A 20,786-nucleotide genomic window follows, 5' to 3' on the forward strand; every position below is an offset into this window, starting at 1 on the left:
CTATCTATCTATCTATCATGTATCTATCCATCTATCTACCAATTATCTATCTATCATCATCATCTATCATCTATCTACCTATCTACCTATCTATCTATCTATCTATCTATCTATCTATCTATCTATCTACCTATCTAACTTTTTGTCTGCCTATCATCTATCTGTCTACATCTCTCCTTCCTTGATGCCACGTGCCTCTGCATCACCACCGGCCTCCAGAACACCTGGGCCAAGTGAGTGAGTGGAAGCCTATGAGACACCTCCTCATAAAGTTGATTTATTCCGGGCATTTTGGGACAGAGTTGGAACGATGACTAACAACACTAGTCGTTAAGGAAATCCAAACCAAAACCATGATGGGGTGCTACCTCATACTTACCAAGATGGCTATTATTTCAAACCCCAAAAAGTAATACACACTGATTAGAATATGGAGAAAATGAAGCCCTTGTGAGCAAGTAGGAGACAGTCATGGGGCGGGGGGGGGGGCAGCTGTTCTCCATCTTTAAATTTTTTTTTCCCGTTTTTGAGACAGGTTCTCACTTCATAGTCCTGACTGGCCTAGAACTTGGTATGTGGACCAGGTGGCCTCAGACTCAAAGATCTCCCTGTCCCTGACTCCTGAGTGCATTAAGGCATGTGCTACCATGTTTGTCTGTCTTAGTTTTGAGACAGGGTCTCACTGATTTGACTAGTCAGTCTGGTCATTGAAGATCAGGCATCCTCTTGTGTCTGCCTCCTCGGCATTGAAATTATGCAATTGCAGAAGTGCAGGAGATTTGAACTCAGGTCTCCATGATTTTGTCACAGAGCACCTTACTGACTGAGCCATCTCATCACCACATACTTCTTTTAGAGACAGGGTTTTACATAGCCTGGGTTTGACTGGAACTAAGAAGCAAAGACTGTAATTGAGCCACCAGTTTGGTTCTCTTCTTCTAATGGCTGAAGCTACTGGGGGCAGGCATTCAGCTACTTGAGCAATAGCCGCCAAACCCTTCTCCTATGTTGGCTGTAGTGGTAGTGACCTTGGAGCAAACCCCATGTCTTCCCCAAAGAAGGCAGAGATCAGAGCCCAGTTGGAATTATCCTGCTGTTCCCGAGTCCAGTAGACATGTGAGCCATGTTGCTGTTACTCTTGAAGTTAAGCAGGTGGTAATGGTATGTGTAGGGTGTGTGGGGGGGGGTGGGTATGTCTGTAGGGTATGTATGTGTGTGTGAGACACAACTGCTTTGATCCAACCATTTTTGTGGAGACTGTAGGAGCTGTCAGTTGTACAAGTACTTTTCTCAGGACTCCCCCAGATGTTGTCATGGGAACCTTGGCTGCTTTTAATATCCCATGGCTACCCAGAAAGACCTTGATTCATTTTCAAATGCCCAGTTGTTTATATACACAATAGAGCCTAACTTCCAGTGTGTGTGCCTGGATTCGTGTTTGTGCATGTTGGGGTGGAGGGATGGGTGGGTGGGGTAGCAATAAGATATAAAGGAGAAACCAGACCATGACAGGAGAAAAGGTTTAAGGAAGGGATGTGGGGAGATGGGCAATCGAATCAGGTGACGTGGTGGTGGTAAAGGGGCCCGAGCTGTAGGGAAAACATGGACAGAAGAGCAGTGGAGGAGGAGCAAACAAACCAAGTGTTTGTGAAAGATCCCAGCCCATAGGAAGGTATGTGTGCAGTGCACAGAGGAAAGTGGACCTCTGTGAGTGTGTGTGTATGTGTGTGTGTGTGTGTGTAGTGCACAGAGGAAGGTGGACCTCTGTGAGTGTGTGTGTGTGTGCAATGCACAGAGGAAGGTGGACCTCTGTGAGTGTGTGTGTGTGTGCAGTGCCAAAGGAGGACAGGGGGCGGGGTCAGTTACCTTGGACCTGGAGTTACAGGCATTTATGAGCTGCCTGCCATGTGAGTGTTAAGAACTCTGGTCCTCTGCAAGAGCAACTTGTGCTCTTAATTGCTGAGCCATCTTTCTGATCTCCTTCCCTGCAAGGTGTTTCTAGTGGGGCAGGAGTGTCACTGACACAGAGAAGCAAAGGGTCTCTGTGGCTAGTCCAGTGAGGTAGGATGAGGCTTGGAGACTGATTCTGCTCTTTCTTCTTTCTTTTTCAGACCAGGTCTCACAGGTCTCAGGGTGACCTTGAACTCCTGATCCACGCCTTCACGCCTTCCTCTACCTCTTGTGTGTTGGGATCACAGGAGAGTGTCACCAAGTCTGGTTTATGTGGTGCTGAGGGTCACACTCTGGGATGTGCATGCTAGGAAAGTGCTCTAGCAGGTGAGTCCATCTCCAGCCTGGAGCCCCTTCTGACTTCCATCAGAGCCAACCAAGCTACGGAGAAGCAAGATGAGACATTATATATCACGTGTGACAATGTAAGACATAGCTTGAAAGATGTGCACTGGCTGTGATAAAACACCATGACCAAGGCAGTTGCTTAGAGAAGGAAGTTTTATTTGGGGCTGACAGTTCCAGAGAGAAAGCGTCCATCTTGGCAAGGAGGTCTGGCATCAGGCACAGTGGCTGGAGCAGTCACTGAGAACTCACATGTCAAATCGAAAACAGGAAATAGAAAAACTGGGAATGGCACGAGTCTTTGGATTCTTAAAGCCAGTCCCCTTTGACACACTTCTTCCAGTAAGGTCCCATCTTCTAAACTTCCCCAAACAGCCACTAACAACTGGGGACCAAGTATTCAAATGCCTGAGGCATCTGGGGAACATCTCCTTCAAACCGCCATGTGCAGTTAAACTTTCTTTCTACTTATTCCTCTGTTTGTTGTGTTTGTACATATGTACATTCACATGCATGTGTGGGTGCCCGTGTGGTGGTCAGATGACAACTTGCAAGTGTAAATTTCTGAATGAAAAAAATTAATTAATTAAAAGAACAAAATACAAGATAAAAGACTTTTAAAGAATCAATATATACCTAAAGCAACTCTGTTGAAAATTGTTTCACAAGCTTTTGGTGGGAGGAGGGGGTTGAGAGAGGGTTTCTCTGTAGCTTTGGAGCCTGCCATGGAACTAGCTCTTGTAGACCAGGTTGGCCTACCTCTGTGTTATGAGTGATAGGATTAAAGACATGCACCACCACTGCCTGTGTACAGGCACTTTTGAAAACAAGTTTATTGCTATTTTTTACAAATCTTTGCACATGAGAATGAATGTTCTCTGCACGTATACAGGATATGGAATAATAGATATTTGTGAGCCTCTAAACCTGAATGTTGGTATTGGAATTCAGAATATATGAGGAACCACCTACAAAGACATTTTAGCCAATAAACCAAAATCTTTCATAGATTAACAGCAACAAGAAAAACAAAACCTCAGTAAATGAAGAAGCAAATAACCAATTCTTGGGAACATTATGCTGTGTATAGTAAATTGGAAGCATATAATGAATATATTTCAATGACGATTTCAAAAAATTTATAACAGAAAAGTTGATTACAAAGCTACAGTCACAGTGGAAACACTCAGAGTGATCAATGAGGTTATTAAAAAATAATTATGAAAAATAATTTAATATCTGCTTCCTGTCACAAGGATTATATCACAAGATACAGATTCTGCACTATCTACCTGCCCAATAACATGAACACCTGAGAAACTTTGGTAGTTCCTTTTGTCAACTAGAACTAAAGATCACTGAATCATATCATTGTGGCTGGTGAGAGCAGAAAGTTAGAAGCATTATAATCATGTATTGCAAAAAGACAATCAACACCACTATAGTTCTACCACCTTTTAAAATATTTGAGACATTTATAAGAAAAACTTGAAAGTGGAATGCAATATTCAAAAATTTTAGAAAACGTATCATCGGTTTTCCAATCTATCTTCCCACTGCACACCGAAAGCATGACCCTGTGTGTAGACTCTAAAATGATATTACAAGCATAATATTCTACCATACGAGAGCTGCAGAGTCTCCCTCTTCCCAGAAAATCCATACTCACAGAGGCTCAGAGGACAAGGACCACTGGCCAGGTCACTACGCAGAACAACAGAAACATAGCCTGGCTCATGTTCCATCCAAATGTCAGCAGATATGCCAGCTCAACAGACCTTATATGAACACCCTACACTCACCAGGGCATAGATTGTGGTCTTCCATACAAGTCATTACAAGAAAACCAGCAAAGAATCATGAAAAGAACCACCTGTAAGCTAGCACACATTGTTATTCCTGCTTACTAAGCCTTCGCAGAGTCCATCACTGGCTAATACCACCCTGCTGGGCCTCAGAATATTATCAGCACCAATAATGGATGATCAGAGAGCAAATTACTAACATATAACAGAACTTTATGTTCTGCCCTTACAGACCAGGAGGCAGGGCCTTTGTGCAGAAAGTCTGTATTTTAGTACGGGTTTCATCAACGTTCCGAGAGCATATCCTGTTCCTCATCCAAACCACAGGGATGTCCTTTGTGTGGACATGCCATTAAACACTCAATGTGCAGTGTAGCCAACCCATCATATAATACCTGAGAAAACCTGCAGCCAAACACAGGTCACATTCACAACTATTGATAAAGTAAAGAAGGCCATAAATTAGAAGGCACTGGAGGGTCATAATAGGGCTTGGGGACAGAAAAGAAAATGTGGATATGATATAGTTATAATCTCAAGAAATTATTTTGAAAAGTTGAAACAGGATTTATGGCCATGGGCTCCATAATCTAGGGATTTGTAATAAAGCACATCAAAGATATCTAAATCTTTTAACTCAGGGTATATATCTAAAACCAGTAACAGTCCTGTTAGGCAGGGACACAACATTTAACTATGATCTATTTTGTTTGAACTATTGTAACTATAGCAATTGGGTTTCATAATAAGGTCAGTCAAGATTCTTCATTGCCTATTCTGTGGACACCAAGAAATGACCATCAGGACATTTATGGAGCATCAAAAATTAATTAACTAATTCCTAATTAGGCAATCAGTACATAGTTAAACATTGCTAATCTCAGTTACTGTTGAAATAGGAAAGTTCTCCTGTCTCTCCTTTTCTGTACTGTGAATCTACCAGCTTCAAACTTTGTCTATGCACTCAATTCATTCACAGATCCGTCTTTATCTACAATCACACAGGAAAAGTCAGAGAGACAAGAGGTCACTCATTAGCTGGTTTATTTTGGCTCTCATAGACCAGTCAAAGCCTAATCCTGAAATATAGCCAGCATTGTTTAAAGAAATTCGCAATTACAAAGCATCAGGAAACAATATGCCAGGATGGCAGAGCCTCCACCACACTCAAAAAAGCTCAGAGTTCAAGAGCCACTACCCAGGTCACCACAAAGAAGAACAGAACATGTCTGACTCCTGATTCATCCCTATCCAAGCAGTTCTGACAGCTCAGCCAAACTGCTCTTCCTGGTCTGAGGACAGTAGCTCCTAGATTCAACATAGCATGGCTTGTGGTCCTCCAAACAGATCCTTAGAGCAAAACAAGAGAATCAGGAAACAACCTGTTTAATTATGTTTTTATAGAGATTCTTGAATGCAAAGTTTGTGGTGTGTCACTACTCATTGCTAATGTCAACTACCGTCCCAGCAGGAAAACTTTCATACTCTTTCCTGCCCATCCATTTTTCCATTGTGACTATGTTTGCTTTACAGTTGCTCAGTGAACTAAATCTTACATCAGTCCTACTACACTTGTAAATTCACAATAAAATCTAGAGAAGTTGGAGTGTACTCATTCATTGATCTATTTCTCCTTTACACAGACCAGTCAAGGTCCATCCTGGTTGGAGTTGCAGGACTATCTTTCCAGCACTGGGTAGCAGAGGCAGAATTAGGTGTTCAAAGCAATTCCCAATTAGATATTGTGAGGTAAGCCTGAGTTACAGGAGACACTGATACAAACCAGTTGTTGTCGATCTTCCTAATGTTGTGACCATTTAAAAGAGTTCCTCCTGATGTGTTGAAACTCAACTAAAAACTTATTTTCATTGCTACTTCATAACTATATTTTTGCTACTGTTATGAATTATAATATAAAATATCCGTGCTTTCTGATGGTCTTAGGCCAGTCCTGTGATAGGATCATTTGATCACCCATAAGAAGCTGTGACCACAAAAGTTAAGAAACCCTGCTATAAACTGATATAAATAAACAAACAGCACTTAAGAAAAAAATGGAATGAAATTCTTAAACTAGAAAACATCGAAAAATATACCAGTAATGCATCTAAATTAAATAAATGCTAAAAATGACACCAATAAATGATGCTTTAAAATGATAAAAAAAATTATAATAGAACACTTATCTATCCTAAATTTGAAATGGAGTAGTCCCTTCCCTGAGAGAAAGAACGACATTAATAAGAGACTGTATGACTTTGTTCCACTAAACAGCACTGAATCATGTCATTGTGGCTGGTGATAGCAAAAAGTTAGAAGCATTATAATTATGTATTGCTAAAAAGACAATAAACATCACCATAATACTACCAGCTTTGAAACATTTATAAGACAAACCGGAAAGTGAATGCAATATTCAAAAATTCTAGAAACCACACCATCAATTTTCAAATCTCTCTTCCCACTGCACACCAAGAGCATGACTCTGTTTGTACACTGGACTGTGGTATTACAAGCATAATCTCCAGGCTTGCAGAGTCTCCCCTTCCACTCCCCACGGCCATCCAGGACACCGGGGGCATGGGCTCTGGTGGAGGGAGGGAGGGAGGGAGGGAGGGAGGGAGGGAGGGAGGAAGGAAGGAAGGAAGGAAGAAAGGAAGGAAGGAAGGAAGGAAGGACCCGGGCTGGAAGCCCGGGGATCCTGGGAGAACGAGTCCGTCACAGACTGGTACCGGACTACAGGAAAAATGGCCGCCGAGAGGAATCATGGTAGACGTAGTCCTGGACCGGGAATCGGGTCCAGGAGCCCCAGGGGCTACGGAGAGCGGCAGGGCCGTCCATGCAAGGCTCGGGGGAGTGTCCACGGTCCCGGACACGCACCGCGGGGACCACACACCCCGCCCCCGGCAACACAGTCACCCCGAGTCCTTAGGGCCCCTCCCCGGCCCTGGCAACGCACAACCCCCGGCACCACCAAACCCTAGCAATGCCCCACCCCTAGCCAAGCCTCAGCCATAGCCAGGCCATAACCACAGCCCCCCAGTCCCCCTAAGGGCCCGCTGACCCAGAGTGCCCGGTCACCCGGCCCCCACCCCCCGGCCGTGGCAACGCCCCACCTACCCAGAGCGCCAACCACCTCTACCAACGCCCCACCCCTAGCCCATTACAGAATTAGTGACCAGTATAATAAACCCTTTCCCTTATAGTGCAAATAAGTTGGAGGACACTCATCTATTTTCCTTCTCACTGACCACTTAAGACCCAGCCTTGCAGCGGTTACAAGAATTTCTTTCCAGCACTGAGACACAGAAGCAGGACTAAGTGTTCAAAACAATTCTAAACTACATAGTGTGAGAAAAGTTGGTCTATATAAACTCAAGGTCAGCCTGGTCTACAAAGCTAGTTTCAGGACAGCCAAAGCTACACAAAGAAACCTTGTCTTAAACAACAAAAATTTATTAATTTAGTTGTCTGTGATGTGCCCAACTATAATTCAGATACATTGGAGATAAGGTGGGCAAATAACGCTGATTTTCTACAAGATTCTAGTCTATACAGTGAGTTCCAGGACAGCCAGAGATTCATAATGAGGATATTTTTTAAACAAAAAGAAAAAAGAAAAAATTATAAATAAAAGTAATAAACATGATATTTTTGGTATGACTAATTTGGAACACTGATGAAGATATAAGGTGATTAATTTATCCTTGAGGTCCTAACAGGTTTAGATAGATGGCAAGGGATATAAACAACTAAGTTAACCCAGGCTTACAGAAAGTACTAGAAGGAAATCCCAAACAAAGGAACTCACTTCACCAATAAAAACTAAAGCAACAGATATCCTCACATCAGCAAAACCAAAGGAAGGGAAACACACAACAACTCCGACTGAAAAAGAACAGGAATTAACAACCACTGGTCATTAATAGCACTTAATATCAATGGTGTCAACTCACCTATAAAAGAAAAGAAAAAACCGTATGACCAACTCATTAAATGCTGAAAGAGCATTTGACAAAATATGATACCCCATCATGATAAAGGTCTTGGAGAGATCAGAGGTACAAGAAAGATATCTAAAAAATATAAAAGCACATGTCAGAATGGCTAAGTCCAAAAACACCAATGATAATAACATAAGCTGAAAAGGATGTGAAGTAACTGTTGGGAATGCAAACTTGTGCAACCACTTTATAAGTAACTATGGATGTTTCACAGAAAACTGGGAATCAAAGCACCCCAAGATCCAAAAATGCCACTATTGGAATTATAACAAAAAGACGTGCAATCATACTACAAAGATATATGTTCAACTATGTTCATAGAAGCATTTTTTTGTAATAGTCAGAACCTGGTAACACACTGAATACCCCTCAACTGAAGAATGGATAAAGAAAATGTGGAACATTCACATAGTTAGATTACTACTCAGTGGTAAAACAAAAAGATATGTTAAATTCTACATGCAAATGGATGGAACTAGAAAACACCATCCTGAGTCAGGTAACTCAGACCCAAAAAGATGAATATGGTATTATGTACTCAATGATAAGTGGATATTAGCTATAAAAAGAGGATATTGACCCTATAGTTCATGATCCTAGAAGCTAAGTAACAATGTGAACCCTAAGAAAAACATATAAATCCACTTGGAATTCAAAATATAAAAGATCAGCTGAAATAAAATGGGAACACAAGGATGGGGAAAAAGAAAGGTAGGAGAAGAGAAGGGGGAAAGGGGAGGGGTGAAGAGAACTTGAGGAAATGGGATCATTGAGATAGAGGAAGGTCAGAGATGAGAGCAAGGAAAGAGATATCTTGATAGAGGGAGCCATTATGAGGTTATCAAGAAACATGACTTTAGTAAATTCCTAGGAATCCACAAGGATGACCACAGATAAGACCCTAAGCAATAGAGAAGGGGGGACCTGAGCTGGCCTTCTCTTGTAGTCAGAATGATGAATAACTTAAATATCACCAAAGAACACACATCCATCGAATGATGGAAGCAGAGGCAGAGACACACATCAAAGCTCTGGACTGATCTTTCAAAGTTCAATTGAAGAGTGGAAGGAGTGAGAATATGAGCAAAGAGGTCAAGACCATGATGGGCTCACCCACTGAAACAGTTTAACTGAGCTAATGGGAGCTAACCAACACCACTAAGACTGGGAATGAACCAGCATAGGTCCAAACTATTCATTTGGAATGTGGTTGACAGTGATATGGCTCAGGAAGACTGATGGGTCACTGGGAGTGGAACCAGAATTTATCTCTACTGCTTCTACTGGCTTTTTGGGAAAGTATTCTCTTTAGATGGATACCTTGTTACATCCTACCTAGTAGAGAATGCCTTGGAACTTCCACAAAGCAATGTGCCTTACCTTCTGTAAGGATTGGATGGGTGGATGCTTGTTTCTTCCCAAGTGCTCAGACCTGAAATAATGACAAAGAAACCATATTATTAGTAATGCTGTTTTGTAACATGAACGGCCAACATTGAAACAATTCAAAGAGAGCATAACAACATTTAGTAACAAGATTCCCTGTGTATTTTCCATCTTTATGTGGCTTTACTGAACCTGTATTTCTTCTATTTTCACTTTTACTTAAAAAGACAGGTTCTCTGTGTAACTTTGTCCTGGAATAACTCTGTAGGCTGTCCTTGAACTCAAAGAGATCTGAGTTAGCAGTGCTGAGATTAAAGGTGTGTGCTATCATGGAGACCTGTCTGTCCAGGCCTCCCAGGCATTGGGATTAAAGGTGTGTCCTGCCACACCTTGAAGTCACAAAGGTCAATCTTCCTCTGCCCCAAGTGAGACTGAAGTCTCACAACAGATCTACTTCTGGCTCCCAAGTGTTGGGATTAAAGGTGTGTACTACCACCACAACCAAGTACTCTTTTTTTTCCACTTTAAGAACTTTGAGCCAGGTGTACAGAGCTAGTTCCAGGACAGGCTCCAAAGCCACAGAGAAACCCTGTCTCGAAAAACCAAAAAAAAAAAAAAAAAAAAAAAAAAACCTTTGACCTTTGCCATGCATATATTTTAAACATACCATAAACCATTTAGTGGTTTTCTTCAGCTTTGAATCTCTCTTTACTGTATATATCAGCTGGATCTAGCACATTCCTTAGCTTTCTGTGATGCTAGCCTTGTGGCTGAGGTACCAGCCAGAGCAGCCTTCATTGCCACAACTCTACAGTGTTTCAAATTTCCAGACAGCAAGAAAGCAGCAGCATTCTGCTCACAGACCATAATCACTTGCTTTCTTAGTCAGAATGCCTGCCTGAAAGAATCAGAGTTTGCCCTGGCAGGAAGGAATAGAAAGCAAGCATATTAAAATGGTGCAGCTTTTTTTCTGCTGCAGCTGAAAACCGAGAAGCACATGTTCAGGTTTTCATCAACACCATTTAAGTGTTTCAAAGCAAGACCTCTTAAAGAGCTTCAGGGTTTGGCAGCTAAAACTGAGTCAGGAAGCTTCTCTTGGATGAGAGAGCTTGCTTGCCTCTAGGAAGCAGAACCAAGAAATTGCTGCTACCAAGAAAACATGCTAACTATATTCGTTCCAAACTTTATCAGGCTTTCTGTAGTTGCAGTTTACACCATAGACGCCATTCTGTAACATGGCAGGGACCTGCATGTTGGGATTTCTTCACTGCCCAGTTCCCCACAACTGGCAAACCCTAAGGAAAATCACACAAAGATCTACATAATATATAAAACTGATTGGTAAATTAGCCATGTGGCTCAGTACCTTTCACAGCAGGGCAGATCACATGTTGCTTCTTAGGAGTCTGGGCAGGAGTATGGGAAGAGCTTCCTTCTTCCCAGAATACTCCTGTCCTCATCACCACACCTCTACTTCCTATCTGGTTGACCCACCTATACTTCCTGCCTGGCCAATCAGCGTTTATTTAAAGTATGATTGACAGAATTCAGACAATTCTCATGCACCACTGTTTGGCATAAGCCTGTTTCTGGCTAACTCACATCTAAGTGGTGGTGCACATCTTTACTACCAGCACTTAGGAGGCAGACACAGGCAGATCTCTGTGAGTTCAAAGCCACAGAAACCCAAAACTCAAAAAAAAAAGACCTTAAAACAAAGGTATAGCAATCAGGAACGGGATAAATATTAAGGATAAATATAAAAGTATTTAGGATAAGTATTTATAAAAATATTTAGGATAAAAATATTTAGGATAAATATTTATAAAAATATTTAAAAAATGGAATTTAATTTAGTATCCTGGAACTAAACATCAATGAAGAATACCATTACAACTGGTGGTAACAGAAAGTTAGAACAGTTTAATCATGCATTGCTAAATCAACAGCACTGTAGTTCTACCAGCTATTAAACTATTTTAAACATTTATAAGACAAACTTGAAAGGAGACTGTAATATTTAGAACTTCATAGAAACCATATTGTCAGTTTTACAGTCTATCTTCGAACTGCACACAAAAAGCATGACTCTGTTTGTACACTGGACAGTGATATAACAAGCAGAATATCCTATCACACCAGGACTGCAGCTCCCCTTAATAGACCTGGATAGAGGTGGGTGGTCCTTGGACCTCCCACAGGGCAGGGAAACCTGATTGCTCTTTGGGCTGAGGAGGGAGGAAGACTTGATTGGGGGGGGTAGGAGGTGGTGGGGGGAAGAGGCAGAAATCTTTAATAATTAAATTAATTTAATTAATTAATTAATAAAAATAAAATAAAAAATTTTATTAAAAGCAAAAAAAAAAAACAATTACGCAATCCTACTTCACAGTTTAGCAGACGAGTGCTACTCTACACAGGAGAAACCATTTACAAGCTCCACCATTTGCAGCTCCAGGCAATCTGCTCCCTGCAGACACAGCCCATGCCGTGAATTTTTTCAGAGGCTGCAAGCAGGGTGTTGCAAGGATCACTTAGGACTACTTAGAAATAGGCAGGAACACACTAAACTCTGACTGTCCACTGGCTCCCACCCAGCCAGGAAAAGACGCACCACACAACAGCCACAACTCAACCTAGTTTGGGAACAGCGACCCCCGACTTCACCCGCCAAGCCAAGCCACTCCTCTGCACATGGGGAGAGCTGCCACGTGCACAAAGACCGGCCATTACTCCCCACCTGGGGACTTTGGCACCTCACTCACCTTAGCCCACCGCTCCTCCCATCTGTGGAGAACAAACACTAACCGTGGTGCAGCTGCCTAGCTGATAAACTCTCTCTCCCTACAGGCGCAGTGCATGGAAGAGGATGTGGTTTCTTCGGGAAGCACTAAACCGGAAGCCTGGCTCCTGGAAGAACCCTCCCATTTGACTGTAGGGTCGGCTGGAGGCTCTCATTGGTTAGTGAGGTCAGAGTGACAAAAGCAGTTGAGCAGAAAGAGACACGGCACAGCATTCGCAGCACTGGCTGCTAATCTAAGGACAGACCTAGCCCAAATTGACTGGAGGTTTCAGTCAAATTCAACAGAAAGTCTCTGGCAAATGTAAATAAATGGGTTCGGTTAAAAAGGAAGTATACAAATTCAGAAAGGAGCTAACATATTAATCATGCATGAAAGGTTTGGCTCCTCAAAGCAGCATACTGCTGGCACTGTTTTCTCTAGAGGAATATAAATTTAAAATAAAACTAAAACGTCAAGTGGACAACTTTTTTTATATCTTCTAAATGGCAGCAGATATTAAGCTAAAATGATACAGTCATTTCTCACAAAGCTTAATCAGGCTTTTGTTTAATTAAGAAGGGCACAGAGGCTATACTGCTTGCCTATCATTCCTACTGAAAAGATGGTACTTTTCCAAGAAATATATAACTTACTCAGTTAGTTTGGTAGTGACTTTTTGACATGGAAGGTTACATGCTAAGATTTAATCTGAGATATAATTACAAAGAACACATTATTCCAAATACTTAGTACAAATAGATTCATTCTTGATATAGTAATTATACCAGATGAGTCATAAATGTTTTAACCAAAATAATGAAAAAGAAAGCCTGAGGATAAGCTAATAATGTCAATATCGACTATTACCAAAATGTTCTCCAGGACATGATTTGTAGAGAACATCAGAGATGACCAAAGGCTCCTGCACAGTGAGTGACAGATCAGGGATGTGGAAAAGAATGCTGAGGACATGCCATGTCTTCTGTATAGATGCATTGTTAGGGTTCTGCCTGGGAGATGCAGGAAAACAATTCTAAACTATATTAACACTCCTACAGCAGCACCCTGAAGTCTTCCCCAACCATCATCACCCAAGTTGTCGTCTCCATAGAACCATTTGACAGTAAGAAAATTGTACAAAATTTCAAAAGTAGATATCAAATTAATAAAGCCATACAATGCACATGTATGTATTAGTGAGAAAAATATGATGGTGCTATCATTCAATTTTACAAAAAAAATACAAGCCATATCAAAAAAATTATTGCCATTTTTATTTTTGATGAAAACTTGATGAATGGTCTGACTCAAAATGTGTAATAGAAGACTATATAAAAATAACCTTAGCAAGAGAAAATATTTGTTTCTTAAGACAGGGAGATATTAAGTCAGTGGTAAAGTCTTCTTAAAAATAAAAAAAAACAAGGTAAAAAGAAAGTGAGCAGATTTTCTATGTCCATCTCCTTTGATCAACCAGGCCCTGCACAGCTAACAAACCACCCAGAACACACGCTTTTCAACTCATGTCTTAATTTCCCTCTGTGCATGGGCTTGGAAGAACAGAAACAAGAATAAGAGCAAGCCCTTCATGTGATTGTGCAGTTACAAGTAGTTAACTCCTTCCCTGTCCCCCCTTTCTATTCATAATGTCCCTACTAGAAACATGTAGACCAATTCTATAATTTGGAAATTTCTGAGTCAAGGTGTCCACAGAATAGAGCTTCACGCTTCCATGGTGTGCATGTGCACATACAGCTTTCTGCACACTGAGCTTACAAGATATTGGTTTCTCATCATTCTCTAGTTAGTTAAGAAAGTTTTTTTATTTTTAATAAATTAGGTGATCTTGTTCCTTCAGCAGATCCAAGCCTCACCCTGGTCCAGCTGAAACAATCACTAGTAGACAGGTTATAAAAGCATAGGTAAAGTTTTTACTTTCCCTAGTTACTCAAAAAACAAAGCCTGGTTATAATCTAGGACATACTAGTGGTTCCCAACCTTCCTAATGCTGTGTCCCTTTAATACAGTTCCTCATGCTGTGTTGACTCCCAACCATAAAATTATTTTCATTGCTACTTCATAAATGATTTTGCTAGTGTTATGAGTCATAAGTAAATATTTTTGTTTTCCAGTGGTCTTAGACACTTAGAATACCCCTGCAAAAGAGTTGTCCAAATTCTAAAGGAATCACAACCCACTAGTTGAGAACTGCTGACATAGCCACTTCTTCCAACACCTTTGGCTTTATAAAAAATCTCTTCTTCGCCAGGCGATGGTGGCGCATGCCTTTAATCCCAGCACTCGGGAGGCAGAGGCAGGCGGATCTCTGTGAGGTCGAGACCAACCTGGTCTACAAGAACTAGTTCCAGGACAGGCTCCAAAGACACAGAGAAACCCTGTCTCGAAAAAAAAAATAAATAAATAAATAAATAAATAAATAAATAAATAAAATTAAGATTAAAAAAATTAAATAATCTCTTCTTTTTGGGGCCCTCAGTTGCTTATGGGGTGAGTGTGAGTATATCCTCCACCTCCTGAAGTAGAAGCTTTGAAGTTTTCCACTATTGAGAGTGATGCTGGCTGTGGGAGAACTACATATGATTTACAAAGTAGGGAATTCATACACCAGCAGTTTTAGACTACTTGTGTGTAAGTCAATATCGTTCTCACATTTGCTACAATTTAATTATTTAGGTCACTAACTAGTTTATAAATAATCCTGACATTCAAGTCAAATTCTGTGACATGAAATCTGGAGCCCATGGTTTTACTTCATTCTTGTAGAAGGAGCAAGCAGACAACCTTATGAGGTAAACAAAACCTGATTAAGCCTGAAACACAGGCTCTTCACTCCTGGAGAAAATGACGGACATATTGAAAGACATGCATTCATCACACTTAAAGAAGGGAATGCAGAAGAAAACGTAGAAAGACATTTAATAGTTAATACTGGTAAATCTTAGGAATTTCAATGCTTTCCTAATTTTCAAACATAAGGTAAAATTTCCCCAAAAGAATGCAACCAAGGAAAACCACATTCAGTTATGTGTGCTCTTAGTGAAGCCTAATGTGGGTGAGCTTCTGAGTGGATTGTAATCAAAGATGCTCATTTACATCAGAAGATGAGTACCCCACATAGTTGCTAAGAAAAATACAGAGTAGGAAAAAGTAAGACTGTTTTATTCGTTTACTGTGTCAAACGATTTAATTGGGTTTTCTAACCAAACTGTGCACTGGCTGAAGTAAAAATTATGGGAAACATCAAGATAACACAAAATCCCCTGCTCCAGCTGCAGTACTATGTGCACTGAACCCCTGTGTCAGGCCCCAGGAGCATCCCTGTCACTTCCATCTGTGGTGGACACAAAAGGAGGTGGGTGACCTCTATGACCACATTTTCAACACATCTGAAAGCTAAGCACAGTCCTCTCCTGAAGATACATCCAACTGTTGGGTTTATGATCCTTTCCACCAGGGAAGGTGCAGAGAAGCTACTGTGGATTCAGATATGAAGAAAGGTATGTCTATATACAGAGGTTTCCACATAGAGATATAGGAGTGGGAGCATGATTAATAAAAACTCAGAGATAGGTATTAGGGTTCAACCTGAAGACCAGAAAAGCAAAGCAGTCAGTCACTGACTCTGAACTTAACCTCCGTCTGAAAATGGTGATGCTGCCTCTGGGAAGTCTCAGAATGAGACTGTGACTGAGAGCTGTCGCCTCCCTTTTTATAATCATCTCTAGTTCCGGGATTAAGGGCATGCACCACCACTGCTTGGTTTCTATGGTAAACTAGGATGGCTACTGATTAAAGGTGTATGTCATTGTAACTACTGGGATTTAAGGTGTATGTCATTGTAAATACTGGGATTAAAGTATGCTGCATAGTCAGTAAGACTGGCCAACATGGCTGTTTTACTTTTCCAAGCTTCAGGCAAGCTTTATTTTTTAAAATACAAATAAAACGACAATACAGAAGTTTGTCTTAAGACCTAAGAAATTAGCTAAATGTGAAAACTGAAATTCTACTAATGAGAACTAAAATAATTCTCATGCAGTAGTGTAAACTAACAGATCCGTGGTCTGCCTTCAGTTCCCCAGACCTGGTCAAGGGTAAGATATCCTTAGAGTTCACAATGGGAATTTTAATTTTGTGTTGGTTTTTATGATAAAATGTATGCATCACCCCATTGAGAAATACATCTAAATAACTACTTCTAAATGAAGCACAGACACACAAATTACTACCCAAAGCTCTAACTCTTTGAGTGCAAAGTATGTAACTTGGAGAGAAAATAGTTGGGAAAATAAGATAATACCTAATATAAAGATATGCTCACAGCAAGTTAAGGGCAGAGAACATACACTTACTAGGAATAGAAGTCAGTTAGCTATATAGCTGGCTCAGTGCATGGCATTCTGAAGGCCATTACATCAATTCTACACACCAACATAGCATTAAGCACTGAAGGGAACCGTGAATAGCAGTTCAGTTAGCACAAACAGTACCTGCAGCTTTATCCTGCAAGCTTACATTTTCACAGGTTGTGAAGGTTGCCCAGTTCTTTCATGGCCACTGTGCTTGGATAGCATTGCAGTATGGAACCTTTGGATATCGTATTTATATTTATAAATATCTTTAAATTGCAATTCAGTTAGCAATATCTATCATTTGTATGCAAGATTTTTATGTAGATTGTTTGTTTTACCACTATTAGTGGTGGTGCTCTAGAGCAGTGGATCTCCACCTTATTAAAGCTGTGACCCTTTAAAGTAGTTCCTTACGCTGTGGTGACCCCAGTCCATATTTCACGGTGTACTGAACAAAGCTTGTCTAAAGATTCTAGTGCAGAGCTAAACCACTAGAAGCCAGGGAGTGGGGGCTCACACCTTTGATCCCAGCAATAGGGAGGTAGATAGGACTAGACAGGACTATAAGGAGGGAGGAGTCAAGAGCACTGCAGTCTGAAGGTTTAGTGGAGACAGATACAGTCTGGAGATGCACCTCAGTTTGAGCCCTGGTAGAGGTAAAAAATCTGTAATGGCTGACACTCTGTTTCTCTGATCCTCAGCATTAACTCCCAGTATCTGACTCTCGGTTTTTATTATTAATAGCAATTAGAATTAATGCTACATCATTGCTACTTCATAACTGCAATTTTGCTACTGTTATGAATTGTAATCAAAATATCTGATATGCGGGATATCTGTTATGTCCCCTGTGAAAGGGTCATTCAGCCACAGGAGGTCATGACCCACGGGCTTAGAACCACGAGCTGGAATCTTGTAAAGCAGCCCTCTACCACTGAGTTAACCCACCTACCTTCCAGCAGCTTGTCCAAGCTGGTGACCTTCCGACTGCCATCTATGGTGTAGATTGTTCGGACGCCCTGAGGCAGGTTCACATTGTCAGACAGGAAGCAGGTCAGCTCTATGAGGAGCACATCAAAGGAATGAAAGCGATCATTGGAGATGGCAAAGACCAGGCCTCTGAAGTAACGGTCCCCATTCCGGTAGAAGCATGCCTTCTTGGCCTTCTTCTCTGAGTTTAAGTCCTGCAAATCCGAGGTGCAGTAGAAGTTGCAGTGAGCAATGTGCACCAGGCTGAGGAAGAGCCCATTGCCCTTGGGGCTAGAGATGCTGCTGGCCCCGGAGGAGCTGGGAGCACCTCTCCGCGACCCTGGCCGTGGCCTTCTGTCCCGTTCTTCCAAATTGCTCCAGCTCAATGCTCCTGGTGCTGGCCACCGCGGATGCTCAGAGATAGCTCTCCACAAATAAATTAATAAAGGAACGTCCCAACAGCCCCAGCCGCAGTGCGCCGTGATCTGGGTGCTCCGGCCTTAAAGCATTGGGACACCTGGTTCGAGCATGGCCATGCTTGCAGATGGACCCGCTCAGCAAGCTAAAAGCGGTTGCAGCTTGTAGCTGCCCAGCTCATTATCCCGCGCGCCCTCTTCGTCACCGCCGCGGAGCCCCACGCCCAACAAGCGCTTCCTTCGCCGGGTCACACCTCACAAATAGCGCGCGGGCAGCGGGCCAGGTACCACTAAGTTAAAAGGCAAGAGGATTGCCCAGGTTCGGATCCAGCCCGCGCTTGCTCTCCGGAGTGCAGAATGGAGGAAGGAAGCTGAGGGGGTGAGGTGGAGCGCGAGCATTGACGAGGCGCCTCGGGGCTATGTTGCGCGGCCTGGAGTCCTGGTCCACGGCCAGTGAGAGGCCAGGCTGACCGTGAGGATCCTCACCACAGCGCTGGGCCCCTGAGGGAAGAGCGCAGTCGCCTCCCACGGGCGCACGCTTGCGGGCATTCGCGCTCCCGGCAGCCTGGCAGAGCCTGGACCCAGGAGGACTCCTTCTGTCCCTCTTGCGATACCACAAACCACAGGGAAAGGGAGGTGGTGAGGAAGAGGGCAGCGCCCCACAACGAGCGGCTCGACCATTCTTAGAGGCCCCACCCACCTTGCTGCGTGAGCTACGTGCTCCCGGGCTTGGCAGCGCACCCCGAAACCGCCGGTGGGGGGGGGGCGGGGCGGCGCTAGTATAACCAGACTAGCCAAAATAACTACAAAGGAAGGAGACTCAAGGGCAGCAAGCACATCCTTAATCCGGCTCTCCGGGGAGAACAGAAGTCAACCTAGGGCAGAAATACAAAAACATAGCACTAGGTTTAGACGTGATGTTTATTTTTTTATAAACAACCCATGCATTGTTTCATTTAGAGATCCTTTGGGGAGAAAATCCTTCACACTTTCTATGGAGATTAGCTAACGCGCTAGTTCCAGTAACTTTGAATGAATAAATGACTAGAAGTTATTGGTTGGGGGAAGGTCAATTTAATCAATTTGTTGAAAGCTTGCCATTTGACAGGCATTAATCAATCCCATCATTGGGGATGTACAGGCAGAGAATAGAACCCATGGGCTCTTCCCAAGGTGTTCAATCTGAACTCACAAAAATGGACTGACAAACATCTACCATGCAGAAATCTTTTCCTTAGCGGTGTGTGATTCACAATAAAAGCGTATTTAGTAATTTCACTTTGGCGTTGAATATCAAAGACATTTGGCCCTAATCTGACATATGAAATTAATGATTCAGCACCTGGTTCTTCAGTGGTGATGGGGAAACTGTCCTTTAAGGTAGGATGTCAAGAGCTGGAGTCCTGGAACCACGTGAAACAGGAATGGGTGGGAACACAATCTTCAGTACCATCAAAGCAAATCACTTTTCTTAAGGGATTTAATGAATATGATACAGATCAAGACCTTGCGGGCCACAACTTGAGAGCTCATGAAGGTAGAGGGAAAAATTGTTCCATGGTCATCAAAGATGACTCAGTAGGTAAGAGTACTTGCTGCCAAGTCTGATCACCTGGGTACAATGACCAGAACCCACGTGGTGGAAGGAAGGCATATATTCCTGCAAATTATCCTCTGCCCTCTGCATGCATGCCATGACATACAGTGCAGTAAATAAATGTAAAAGCTTTTGAAAGAAAAATTGTTCCTGCATTCCAGTTCTAATTCAAACAAATTGGGGGCAGGTAGGCTTTAAAAGAGACAACGACTAGTTAATCTGGATTGCTTTATGAATTAAAATTTATAGAACCATAACAGATTTTCCTCTTTCACGAAATTGTAGAATTTCTTTACTAAGAGGTTTAAAATTAGCATTTCCCTTGTTGGGATTTTCCCCTTCTCAGAAACACAGTCTGACATGCTAATTGTTCACCTGCTGTAGACTGTCTGGCAATTAGGTCACTTTCTGAAAACTGGCAAGTTGACTTTATTTCTCTCTTGGTTGTGAATTTTCTCTGTCCTGCTTTGTAACTCCCCTTAGTCTAGCATTTACTTGAATAAAAAATTGGGGGAAATATTTCAAATACATTTCCATTTCTCAGTTACAGGCAATTTAAGAAATTACATCTCAAAATATTCCCTCTATCATATTGGATGACTCCTTTCTGTTCTTAGTAAGGAATTTATAATCATAGACTATCTAGTGAGTGCAAAAATTTCACTGACAATCTGCAACAAGAATTTTCTAGAAACTTGACAACAGGTATGGCTCCAAATAAGAGATCCTGACCTAGGGAGTGGTTAATTAGTAGTTTGAATACAGAGGTGGATTTGTTCCACCTTCACCAAAGGTTAGAGAATTCAAATCTATTCCTGTTCCTTAAAGGGGGGGAATTGGCAGGAGGTTCCAGGGAGTGGCTGCCTGCAGAATACTTGGTCTATTCCTTATATCATGTTAATGAAGTCTCTTGCCTCCCCCTGCCCTTTTAGACTGGAGTATATAATAAGCATGTGGAAAATAAATGTGGCAGATTTAGTATTCACTAAATTTCCCTCCCAGTGATGTTCTGTGTCTCTGTCTCTTATTTCTCTCATATATCTGTTACTTTTGCTTAATAGATTTAATCCTCATGCCCCTACCCTGGAATGTGTGAACATCATCAAGGATGAACCATGACAAATGTCACCCCAATGTGTGACTTATAACATTCCTCCA

The 20,786-nt window shown here is 42.0% G+C and overlaps 1 protein-coding gene across 2 annotated transcripts in view; it reads right to left on the reverse strand.

Annotated features, from left to right (window-relative positions):
* LOC130888565 (dicarboxylate carrier SLC25A8) overlaps nt 1-18,694 on the reverse strand; it is a 28,173-nt gene extending 9,479 nt beyond the window's left edge. Inside the window, exons 1-2 of one of the 2 annotated variants that reach the window (XM_057791638.1) lie at nt 17,599-18,694; nt 9,485-9,536 (exon numbers count right to left, since the gene is read on the reverse strand). The gene's annotated coding sequence lies outside the window, so the exon portion shown is untranslated. Of the gene's footprint in view, nt 1-9,484; nt 9,537-12,255; nt 12,367-17,598 lie in introns of those variants that run through there. The other variant, XM_057791639.1, reaches the window with a different exon arrangement.
* Nucleotides 18,695-20,786: the final 2,092 nt, after the last annotated feature.

This window comes from Chionomys nivalis, chromosome 17 (genome assembly GCF_950005125.1).
Source record: "Chionomys nivalis chromosome 17, mChiNiv1.1, whole genome shotgun sequence".
NCBI classification, from domain to species: domain Eukaryota; kingdom Metazoa; phylum Chordata; class Mammalia; order Rodentia; family Cricetidae; genus Chionomys; species Chionomys nivalis.